The following is a 12,430-nucleotide window of genomic DNA, read 5'->3' on the forward strand; positions in this document are numbered from 1 at the left end:
AATTTTAAAATAATCCAGGAATGCTGAGGTTAAGAAACTCCAGGAGAGGACTCCTGCCCTAGAATACAAACCCTGTGTTTTAAAGCTCATTAGGGCCCCATTGGCTTCATCTCTACCACAGAAAAAATCATCATCGACAATGAAACAGTCACTTCTTATCCTGCTTTTGCATTTTTACATGCCATGCACTCTAATATTTTATATTAAAGATAATTTTGTTTAGTCTACCCAACAATAATAGTCTCTGGAGAGAGGCAAAGAAATCTACATTTTAAACATGCATGCCAAGCTACAGTTGTATAGATTTCTCTGGAAACTACTTCCTCCCAATCTTTTTGAAAATGTAAGTTTATGCTTTACCCTGATTTGATCTGTTTAACACATAATTCTGAAGATGGATTGTCCACTCCATGACTCCCGTTGTTCTCCTCCAGTCTACCTTCCTTTTTTGCTAGTCTTACGTGTTGTGATTAGAAGGACTGAATCAAGAGTCTCTAGCTGGGGGGATGGCTCAATAAGGAGAATTAGAATTCATGAAAAAACTTAGGCATGCTTAGGTAACCCCATACCTCCCATCCCAGATGTAGATACAGACCTATCCTTGGGGTTTCACTGGCCACCCAGTCTGGCCTTCCTGGTAAATTACAAGCCAGTGAAAGACTCTACCTCAGAAAACAAGGTGCACAGTGCCCAAGAAACAATATTTGACATTTAACTCTGGCCACCACATGTATATATGTCACGCATATTCACCCGTGTGTGTGTGTGTGTGTGTGTGTGTGTGTGTGTGTGTGTGTGTGTACTTGGGGCACATGTGTCTCCAGTGATGACCATTGCTGATTCAAGCAGCAAGCTTGCAAGGAGAGATTGCTCTCCTGGGTACGCTGAAATGATGTCTCAGCACCCTCAGCAGCCAGCTGCTCCTTCCTACGCCTGGGCTGTTTAGAGTCCTAGGTAATTGGACCTCCCACTGGCTGCTACCATTGCTTTCTCCAGAATCCTGTGCCCCTGAGATTATGTCCTGTCACTGGGCTCAGTGGATGGTGCTCATTGCTCTGGTTTAATACAAGGATGAAAATTAGGTGAACCCAATTTTATTTAACTATTAATTGTTGAATATTTCTCATTTGAGAAACTGCCCGGAACTTATTATTGACTTCATTTAGCTGTTGTTCCTTTTGCACAAATAGTAATTACATTTAATAGCAATTTCCCTCATGTCTAAGTTAGCAAGGGCTTGAATCCAGTTTAAAGAAGTGATTGCATTCAGCAAAAGTTGCTGTTTTGACAGTTTTAAGTATCTCACTTCTTAACAGTAGATAGTCCTGTATGTTTCTTATGTGAGTGTTCTCTTTTCCTTAAATTTATAATTTGATTATAATAACACTACTTACAATTATTTCAAAATAATGGATTGTTTGTAAAAAAAAAATCAGTAGCTTTTAATGAGCTCACATAAATAATAATGAGACTGTACCATTAATTAAATGCTGCTAAACTCTTTATTTATTTGCATATACTGGCTTCACCATGCCAAGAGATGGCAATCTGCTGTTTATTAAGCAGCAGTAAATATAGAAGAGTGATGGTGAGCGATGTTTTTATAGAAATTCTCAATATTGTACTGTCACTTGTATATGATTCTGGTAACTTTGTGTGAATAATGAATGTGGAGAAACAGGATGTGTTGTTCCACATTTTAATTAAACACAAAATGAAGGCCCAGAGAGAAGGGAGATTTGGATGGATCCAATTGTCCAAATGTTGGCTGTTTGAACAGTGAAGTTTGAGGAGCCACACATAGTCTGTTGCATTTTTTTTTCCTGAGGATTTACACCTCACTGTAAATACTGCACCAACAGGCCAAAGTGCAATTGCACCAATGTGCAACTTGGTGAAATTAGTGAGTTTATTGGATATTCTTATAGAGCACATGTGGGGGTTCACTTAGAGAGTGGGGGATCCTAGACAACTGCATCACTTTAAGGTTCCACATTATGCTGGATTGACCCCTTGGTAGCTGTATCATGGAGCCCTTCTTTTGTTAGCCTTCCATTTCCTATGTACTCTAGCATCTCCTCAAATCACTTGCAGCTGGTGAGTGGCAGGGAGGAGTAGTAGATGGATGCCCAGGATAAGGATCCTCTAACCTTCATGCTACCTGCCTACAAGGAAGTTCCAACCATTCCATTCCATCACCATCGACCTAACTATCAATGTAATTGCTTGCCATATCTCCTGGACCAAGATATTATCTACTTCAGGATGGCAGGCAATAAGGTGACACACCCAGAAATGACCATCAATGACACTCAGTTTTGTTGGCTTGACAGATGTCAGTGTGAAGCACCAGTCAAACTGTTCACTCAATTGCAAGTTAACTGAGCTCTCTGTAAGTTTCTAAATATGCAAAGAAAGAGAGGAGATACATCTGCAAGAGTTGTTACAGTGATAAATTTACTATTTTTTCCAAGGCAACTTTTGGTGTGGATACAAAGGGTAAAACATCGTGGGTTATCTCTCATTCTATCGGCTGCATTCTCTTAGGATGACTCTCTGTGTGGAGTCTCTTCTGTTAACTTCTGAACATCCCCAAATTACACATTATCTCTTTAGAGGCTTCAAGCCAATTTATTCCTTCAGATTCCCACACGAAGTATGCATATCAATACACTTCTGGTGGCTATAATGAAATACCATCTGTGTGGTAATTTAACAATAAATAAGTTCACCACTCTGTCTCACTCTGTCCCTGCCACCTGGACAGAGTTAAATGTCAGGCTGTGCTGCGGTTTCACTGTCTCTGCCTTGCACCTGTCTCTTCCATTCTTTTTGTCATGAAGCTCAGCCCAAACTAGATCATGTGTGCAGAACGTCCCTCTGCTCCTGAAATAAAATATACATGTTTTCTGTTTGGAGAATTTTTCTGGTTTCTTCTCATGATCTTACTTATGCTTATGCTTACTTTCTGAAGCATATTTTCTTTCATCTAACCACATGTAGGTACAGCTGGATATGCTGTGGGTTAATGAGCTGTCTATCAATCACTTCAAGTAACTAAGTGAAGAAAACTGAAAGTTGATTTTGGCCCCTAGTTTTAAAGGCTGTAGCCTACAGTCACTTGGTTTTATTGTTTGAGGCCACAGAGAAACAGTGAGTCATGGTAGGAGGATGAGAAAATGGAAGGCAAAATATAGATTTATGACAATGGGTTAATTTAAGATATAAGAACTAGATAACAAGAAGCCTGCCATGGCCATAGTTTAAAAATAATATTAGCCTATGTATGTTTATTTGGGTCCGAGCAAGTGTAGATTGGTGGGTGAGAGAGATTTGTCCTGACTACAGGCCAGGCAGGACGCAGGAAAACTTTCAGCTACAAATGGCGCCCATACATGATGGCAAGAGTTTCCACCTAAATTCTGAGAGAGCTTAAGAGAACTTAAGAAGAGATTACAAATAAAACTAAGAGCACCTTCCTACCTCATGTGGCTCATGGCAGGCCTAGGTACAATGATATGTACCCTGGCTATGATGGGTTGGAGGCATGTGGGCTGGAGCTACAACATGGCGGATTCCTGCCGAGTTACACAGAGGTTTCTCCAATCCTCACAACATGTGCATGATGGATATAGCTTTTGCTACAAAAAAAAACAAAAAGAGGTTTCTGGCAGAAAGGACCAATTGATTGGGGTGAGAGCCCCTGGGCTATTTACTCAAATTGCCCTAGTTGCTGTTGCTACCTGCTGACTAGCCACATACATAACACACACACACACACACACACACACACACACACACACACACACACACACATACAAATGCTGATAGCTGTGAGTGTGGCTCAGTGGTTTAAGCCAATGCAGCTCAAGCATGAGGGCAAGAGTTTAAACCACACATATAGGCAGGGTGGCCTCCTGGCTCACCTATAATTCCAGCCTGGGAAGGTAGGGCCAGTGAATCCCCAGAACAAACTGACTGGTGAGATTAGCCATATTGTCAGGCTCTAGGTCTGACTGAGACCTTTATTCAATGATACATTGGAAGAGCAATTCAGGATGATTCCTGACATCAACCTTAGGCAAAACATGCCCATGCAGGGAAACGTGGAAAAGAAACAAAAGGAAAGTTCTCTAAGACAGCTGTAATGCCACACAGAATGTACTTCCTCAGGGGTTTCTGGGAATTCAGGGGTATGTACTCCAGTAGCCTTGTCTAGACCTCAACACAAAGTGGCCGTGGGGAAGGCAGGAGCATGGCATGAGTTTAGCTTTCTTCCTCTGCAGATTCACTTCCATATGCATTTAAAATGTTCCGAGAAGTCATTTCACAAGCTTCTCTTTGTTGCACCTAAAAATACAGTTCAAACCTTTTGAAAAAAATAATTTTTGATGAGAAATAAAGTTTCAATGTTAATCTATGTAATAACTTAATTCACTGAATTTATTTTATCAGTTTTTTTTTTTCAAAAAGCTATCTGCAATCAATACTATTGGCAAAAAGAAACATAGTTTTCTCTAGTGCAGTCTCAATGGGTATAATAATGACACTTTGGGGCAGGCCCCATTCTCAGGATTAGTTAGCAAATTCAAAATGAACTCAAAGATATTTCAACAGACTTTTTAATCTCATTTTGCTTTATTTTTGTCATTTTTTTCTCTTATTGGTCCTTTGTATATTTTGGTTTCCATTTCTGTTGGTTGATATCTACTTTGTGTGTGTGTGTGTGTGTGTGTGTGTGTGTGTGTATCTGTGTCTGTGTATTTCTTGTTTTTGATTGTTTTATTTTTGTTTGTTGTTGTTTTAAAGAGATAGAGAGCAAGAAAGAACATTAAGTTGGATAAGTAGAGAGGTGGGGAGGGACTAGCAGAAATTGAGGGAAGGGAAAAGCATGGTCAAAACTTATCAAACTTTTTCAATAAAAAATACAGTTTAAATTTTTATTTCTTTTTTCCTTTCTATTAATTGTTCTCTCATACAATACAACTCAACCAGTTTCTCCTCTGTCCACTCCTTCCACTCCCTCTCCACCTTCCCTACCCTCCAGATCCACTGCTTTTCCAGTTTCCTTCAGAAAACAGCAGCCCTTCCAGAGATATCAAATAAACACAGCATAATAAAATACAATAAGATTAGACACAAACCCTTATATCAAGGCTGGGCAAAGCAACCCAGTAGGAAGAAAAGGGTCCCAAGAGCAGACAAAAGAGTCGGAAACAGCCCCACTCTTACTGTTAGCAGTACCAGAAAATTCCCCAAGGTAAACAAACATAACACATAAGCAGAGGACTTGGCAGAGACCAAATGCAGGGTCCACGATTGCCTCTTTAGTTTCTCTGAGCACTTATGAACCTTGTTTAGCTGATTCTGTGGATTGTGTTATCCTGGTGTTGGTGACCCCTCTATTTCCTACAATCCTTCCTGCCACTCTTCTGCAGGGTACCCCAACCTCTGCCTAATGTTTGGCTGTGGGTCTCTGCATCTGTTCCCATTAAGCTGCCAGAGAAAGCCTCCCTGATGATTGTGGTAGGCACCAATCTATGAGTATAGCAGAATGTCACTAGGAACCATTTCATTGATTTTTTTTTTTTTGGTCCTGTCATTCTTGGGACTACCCTAGGTCTTAGGGATATCCAGCTTCTGGTTCATGGACATTAGGAAATGTCAGGTCTGGGCTCCATCTTGTGTCATGGGCCTCAAGTTAGATCAGTCATTGGTTGGTCACTCCCACAAGCTCTGAGCCACCATTGGCCCAACACAACTTGCAGGCAGGACAGGTTATATGTTGAACATTTTATAGACAGGTCGGTGTCCCAGTACCAATATTGGATGTCTTGCCTGGTTATAACATGCCTTGCCAGTCCAGGCTTCATATCTTTCATTACTAGAAGTCCTCCACTAGCTCACATTCATAGGTTCCAGGAAGTTTCCACTTTACTAGGTTTCATATGTCCACCTTAAAGCCCAACAAATACAGTTTTCCCTCTCCATACTATGTACTCTCTCCCTCTGTCCCTCTGCCCCCCATCTGATCCTCTTGTTCCCATCTTTTCTCATCCCCAATCCATCCACAAAAAATCTATTTTACTATTTTCCCTTCCCAGTGAGATCCATGCACCCTCCCTTCCTTTAGAACTTCTTGCTCTAGCCTCTCTGTCAGTGGATTGTAATGCCATTATCCCTTACTTAACACCTAATATCCATTTATAATTGAGTACATACCATATTTGTCTATCTGGGTCTGGGTTTCCTCACCCAGGATAATTTTTTTCTAGCTCCATTCATCTGCATGCAAATTTCACGATTTTTTTCTAACAGCCGAATAATATTCCATTGTTTAAATGTTCCACATTTTAAAGTCCATTCTTCAGTTGAGAGACATCTTGATTTTTTCAAGTTTCTGGCTTTTATGAATAAAGCCACAATAAATGTAGTTCAACAATTGTCCTTGAGGTAAGATGAAGAATCTTTTTGGTATATGCCTAAGAGTAGTATACCTGGGTCTTGAGGGAGACTGATTCTCAATATTCGAAGGAAACTCCATATGGGTTTTCATAGTGACTATACAAGTTTGCACTTCTACCAGTAATAGAGGACTGTTCTCATTGCTCCACATTCTCACCATCATGAGCTGTCACTTCTGTTAATAATCTTAACCATTCTTTTGCAAGTGTTAGATGGAATCTCAAAGTAGTTTGGATTTACACTTCCTTGAATTGCTTAGGATGTTGAACATTCCTTTAAGTGTTTCTCATCATTTAAGATTTCTCTTTTAAGAATACTTTTTAAAAAATATCTCATTTTTTAAATGGACTATTTGGTTTGTTGATGTCTAGTTTCTTTCATTCTGTAGTTATTTTGAATATTAGCCCTTTATCACATGTAGAGTTGTTAAAAATCTTTTTCCATTATGTAGACTGCTGTTTTGTCCTATTGACAGTGTCCTTTGTCTTAAAGAAATTTGTCACTTCTCTGACATCCCATTTATTAATTGTTGATCTTAATGTCTGTGCTTTGGTATATTGGTTAGGAAGTTGTCTTTACTGCCAATGTCTCCAAGGCTATTCTCTACTTTCTCTTCTATCAGAGTCAGTGTATCTGGTTTTATGTTGAGGTCTTTGGATATCGAGTTAGACCAGCACCATTTGTTAAAGATGCTTTCTTTTTATCATTGTGTCTCTCTTGATTTATTATCAAAAATCAGGTGTCCATAGTTGTATTGATTTATATCTGAGTCTTTCATGATTCCATTGATCAGCTTACCTTTTTATGACAATACCTTGTGGTTTTCATTACTATAACCCTATAGTACAGCTTGAAGTCAGGGATGATGATACCTCTGAAAGTTCTTTTATTGTTCAGGATTGTTTTAGCTATCCTGCATTTTTTTCCATATGAAATTGAATATTGTCCTTCTAAGATCTATAAAGAATTGTGTATGAATTTTGGTGGGAATTGCATTGAATTTTAGATAGCTGTTGGTTAGATGTCCATTTATACTGTTTATTTTACTGATCCATGAGCATGGGAGATCTTGCCATCTTCTAATAACTTCTTCAATGGCTTTCCTCAAAGATCTGAAGTTTTTTGTCATACAAGCCTTTATCTTGCCTTGTAGGGTTACTTCAAGATATTTTATATAGTTTGTTGCTATTGTGTAGAGTATTGTTCCCTCATTTTTTTCTTAGTCGATTTGTCATCCTCCTACTTTTTTGGAGCTAATATTATATATATTTTATATGGCCCACTTTGCTGAAAGTGTTTATCATGTATAGGAAGTCCCAAGTAGAATTTTTTGGGTTGCTTATGTACAATACCATATCATCTGCAAATAACAATACCAATACTTTGATTTTTTTCTTTTCCTATATATGCCCTTGGTTTCCTTCAGTTGCCTTATTGTTTGAGTTAGAACTTTAAGTACTATATTGAATAGATATGGAGAGAGTGGAGAGCCTTGTATTATTCCTAATTTTCATAAAATTGAGTTGAGTTTTTCTCTATTAATTTGACATTGGCTATAGGCTTCCTACAAATTGCCTTTATTACGCTGAGGAATGTTCCTTGTATTGATAATCTCTCTAGTACTTTTATCACAAGGGGTTTAGGATGAGGTCAAAGGATTTTTCAGCTTCTCATCAGATTATCATTTATGTTTTTCTTTCAGTTTGTATATATGGTAGATTACATTAACTTATTTTTATATGTTGAACCATCTTGGCAACTCTGGAATGAAGCCTATTCGATCACAGTGGGTGATTTTTTTTTATCTGTTTTTGGATTTGGTTTGTGAATATCCTGTTAAGAATTTTGTACCTACATTCTTAAGGAAAATTGGTTTGTCATTCTCTTTCTTTGTTGAATATTTGTGTTTTGGATATCAGGGTGCTATGGCCTCATAAAATGAATTTGACAATGTTCCTTCTGTTTCTGTTTTGTGCAATAATTTGAGGGTTATTAGCTTTAATTCTTCTTTAGATGACAGGTAGAATTCTGTGCTAAAACAGCCTTCCCCTGGGCTTTTTTTTTGGGGGGGGGGGTTGGAAGATTTTAACAATTGCTTCTATTTCATTAGGGATTATAGAGGTTATATAAATTGTTTACCTAACCTTGATCTAAATTTGGTAGGTGCTATCTATCAAGATAATTACCTGTTTCTTTTAGATTTCCCAATTTGGTGGAGTATAGGTTTTTAAAGTATGTTCTTATGATTCTCTGGATTTCCGCAGTGTCTATCATTATGCCCCTCTTTTGGTTTCTAATTTTGTTAATCTGAATATTCTCTCTGTGTCTTTTCATTCTTTTGGATAAAGGTTTGTCTGTCTTATATACTTTCTCAAAGAACCCAATCTTTGTTTCATTGATTATTTATATTGTACAATATTATTTATATTTGTACAATATTCTGGTGACTTGAAAATGCCTGACATGGGCATCTGCCACAAGGGTAGGGAGAGAGTATATTGTGGTCCCTGCTACAACAAGGAAAGGTTTCCTAACCTTCCTTGGGCCACCCTGAGAGGTAAATGCAATCGATCACCAAGTTTATGCAGGAATGCAAGAAGCAGGACTAAACTACTTGGAAAAATGTGGGGGCTGAGATTATACCATTCTGGGCATAATCCTGGTCTACAGTTTACCCTGAGACTCACACAGGGGAACACCAGAATGGCAGTTGCATCTACCACTGTACTTGCCCCACAAAGGAAACCCACACTTCCTCCCCCATTAAGAAAATCCACTCCCTCCATGGGGACTGCCCTCATGTCAGCAATCACAAACACCCCTAACTCTCCACTTCACACAAACCAGAGTAGAATAGACATTTACACATTATCACAGTCTAAAAGGTCAACAACAACCATGTCCCCCCCATACACAGGTTACTGCCAAAGCTTATGACATTGACCCCCTTATATATCTGGTAGAAAAACCATACAGTGTTTCAAATGCCTCCTGGCCTGAATTGACCAATGCCTGCTGATTCTGTTGTGATACAGCTCTGCCTTACTACAAAGGCATAGCCACACTGAGAAACTACTCTACCAGAAATCATTCAGAGCAATACCAATACACCTCCAAGGAGGCGCTCACCCTGCAGCAGTTAAGTGGAAAGGGGATATGTATCCCACTACTTATCACTCCCTCTGTGACAAGACCCTTCCCTTAGCTACCATGTCTGGCTACCTAGTCCTCCAGTGTGATACCTGGTGGGCTTGCTCAATGAGACTGACCTCCTGTGCTCATGCACAGGTTATTGCCAATGAAAGGGGGTTTTGTGTACTAGTTGGACTAGTTCCCAAGCTTTTTTATCTCAGATGAAGAATTCCTTACCAGATGGAGCTCACCCCCAGGAAAGAACCAATGACAATCCTACAACTAGTCTTCTATTGGGTGCCAGCCTGGCTGGGCTAAGAACAGGGGTGGCCTCCTTGATCTCCCAAGAAAAACACTATTCCAGTCTGAGAGTCTGCAATAGACTTAAATATTGAAAAGCTTGAGAGTTCTATCTCCCACTTGCAGGAATCCCTATACTCCCTCACAGAAGTGATCCTACAGAATAGGTGAGGACTAGACCTAATGCTTCTCCAACAAGGGGGACTATGTGCAGCCTTAGAGGAAGAAAGCTGTTTTTACATAGATTACTCAGGACTGGTCAAAGCTTCCATGAAAAAGGTCAAGGAAGGACTCAATAGCAGGAAAAAAGAAAAAGAAGCAAATCAGAGCCAGTTCAAGTCCTCGTTTAACTCATCTCCTTGGCCCACTACACTAATCTCAACAATATTGGGATCCCTTATGGTAGTGTTCCTCATTCTAACATTTGATCCTTGCCTATTCAATAAGGCCATGGCCTTTATTCAGTACAAGATAGCAGCCATAAAAGTTCAGACCATGCAGGTAAAATATCAGTCCAGCATTGGGACCCAGAAGGTACATATGATATGAGGATATCATATAATGATATTGCTTAATATTTGTCACCTTCTATGTTTCAGAAAGGATTGCTCATGGTGCATGGCCCTGGGGGTGAATCAGAGCATGTATGGATGGTCATAATCTTTGATGACTGAACACTAAGGCCAAATGTCCAGCACACCCAAGGAACCACCCTCTGAGGGCTGGTGGCCAGAGAAGGGTAAGAGCCTGTTAGGCATGCCAACCTAAGACAGGCACAGTCACCATATTGGGGATCCCCTGAGATGGGGACAACAAAATTAGAGCAAAGAACTCTAATTCCCACTAACAGCCACAAAATAAAATAAAAAGGGTGATATGATGCAGGTAAGGTCTAAGCACTAGGCCATGCCTTAAGCAAACAATGAGCTATCCCATATACAACAAGCACTCTGGACAGAGGAAACCTGTCCCATAAGCTCCAAACTGGAAAATGATGATGTGCATCCCAGGGCCAACCAAGAAACTCCACACAGCTCAAGAAGCAAAATCCCACAAACAGTCCAACATATATATCCAAGCCTTTTGTTTAATAAAGGAGCTTGCTTATCATCTCCGGGAGTCTGCATCATTGCCTCTGCATCTTCTCACCCACTGACCCCGGGTATCAGGGCCAGTGAGATCCCAGCAACATGTAATTTCTTTATTTCTTAGATCTGCAGGACATTTGTCAGGCCTAAGATTTTAGTCTTCATTGATAAATCAGGTGTAATTCTAATAGGTCTACCTGTGTATGTTATTTGTTATTTTTATCTTGCACCTTTAATATTCCAACTAGTTTGGAGGAGGTCTGCAGGAGGGCAGTCTGCCTGGATTTCTGGCTGCCTGTGTGGCCTCTGATCCATCCAGTAGTGAATCTCCATCAGAGTTGGGGGCTTGTACACGGAGATGAGGATCAAATGGGGGATTGAGATATCATCAGAGGGGGCCTACCTAGAGAGTGGAAGAAGTTTGTGGGTGGGCAGCTTACCTGGTCTTCTGGTAGGTAAGGTCTGTGATTGGTCAGGGAGTGTCTGCTGGAGGTGTTGACTGGATTGGGACACAGTGAAGAGCATGGGAGAGGGACAACTTAGATTAGGTCTGTTGGAAGCTTGAGAGTGGGGATGGTCTAAAGGTGGGTGGCCTACCTGCTCTTCTAACAGGTGTAGACTGTGGTTGGCAGGAGGTATCTACTTGAGGGAAATGATAGAGTCAGGCAGGTCCATGGGGGTTGACCTGCCTGGCTTTCTCTTAACAATTTTTTATATCAACATTTTTTCTTCATTACCCTTAATTCTGATACTAGATCTGTGGCAGGAAGAGCTATGTGCAATATACATCCCTTTGTTTACTTAAGTTGTAAGAATTGGGATTTACTACGTGTGAAAAGGCCACAGCAATATTATATTCAATAAAGGTTGGGGCTCAGTGAATGCTCTTTTATGATAGTTCAATTCATTTTTCACATTCTTGAGTCCAGCTCCTTCCTGAATATGATTGAAGTCCAGAATATTAAATACAACAAAAGTCAAAATACAGTGTTTGGTCCTTTGCTTTTTGTGTATTTCTGTTATTACCATGCAGGTCATTCCCATCTCTACAAAGACACATATCTGGTACTATTAGAGTCAAATTTTTCTTCACCTCCTTACTTATATAGGTATAGACTACACACACACACACATACATACACACACACACACACACACACACACACACACACACACACACACATGTAATTATCCCAGAGTAACATATACGGGACTTTGCAATTTGTAGTTTTTCTGTTTTACTCCACTCTCTTTCCATAATTCATTTAATACTTATTCAAATTCCGTGCAGGGTTGAGTGGTTTGTTTCCTAACTGAGTGGTATGCTTTTATTTGCAGCTAAGCAGTGGGATATACCATCAAATGTTTAATGACTGACTTGTTAATGATCTGTTATCCCCTTGTTGGTATCATGCACAGTTTCATTTTTACCCTCATGTCACATT

The sequence above is a fragment of the Peromyscus leucopus genome, chromosome 15 (genome assembly GCF_004664715.2).
Source record: "Peromyscus leucopus breed LL Stock chromosome 15, UCI_PerLeu_2.1, whole genome shotgun sequence".
Taxonomy (NCBI): Eukaryota; Metazoa; Chordata; class Mammalia; order Rodentia; family Cricetidae; genus Peromyscus; species Peromyscus leucopus.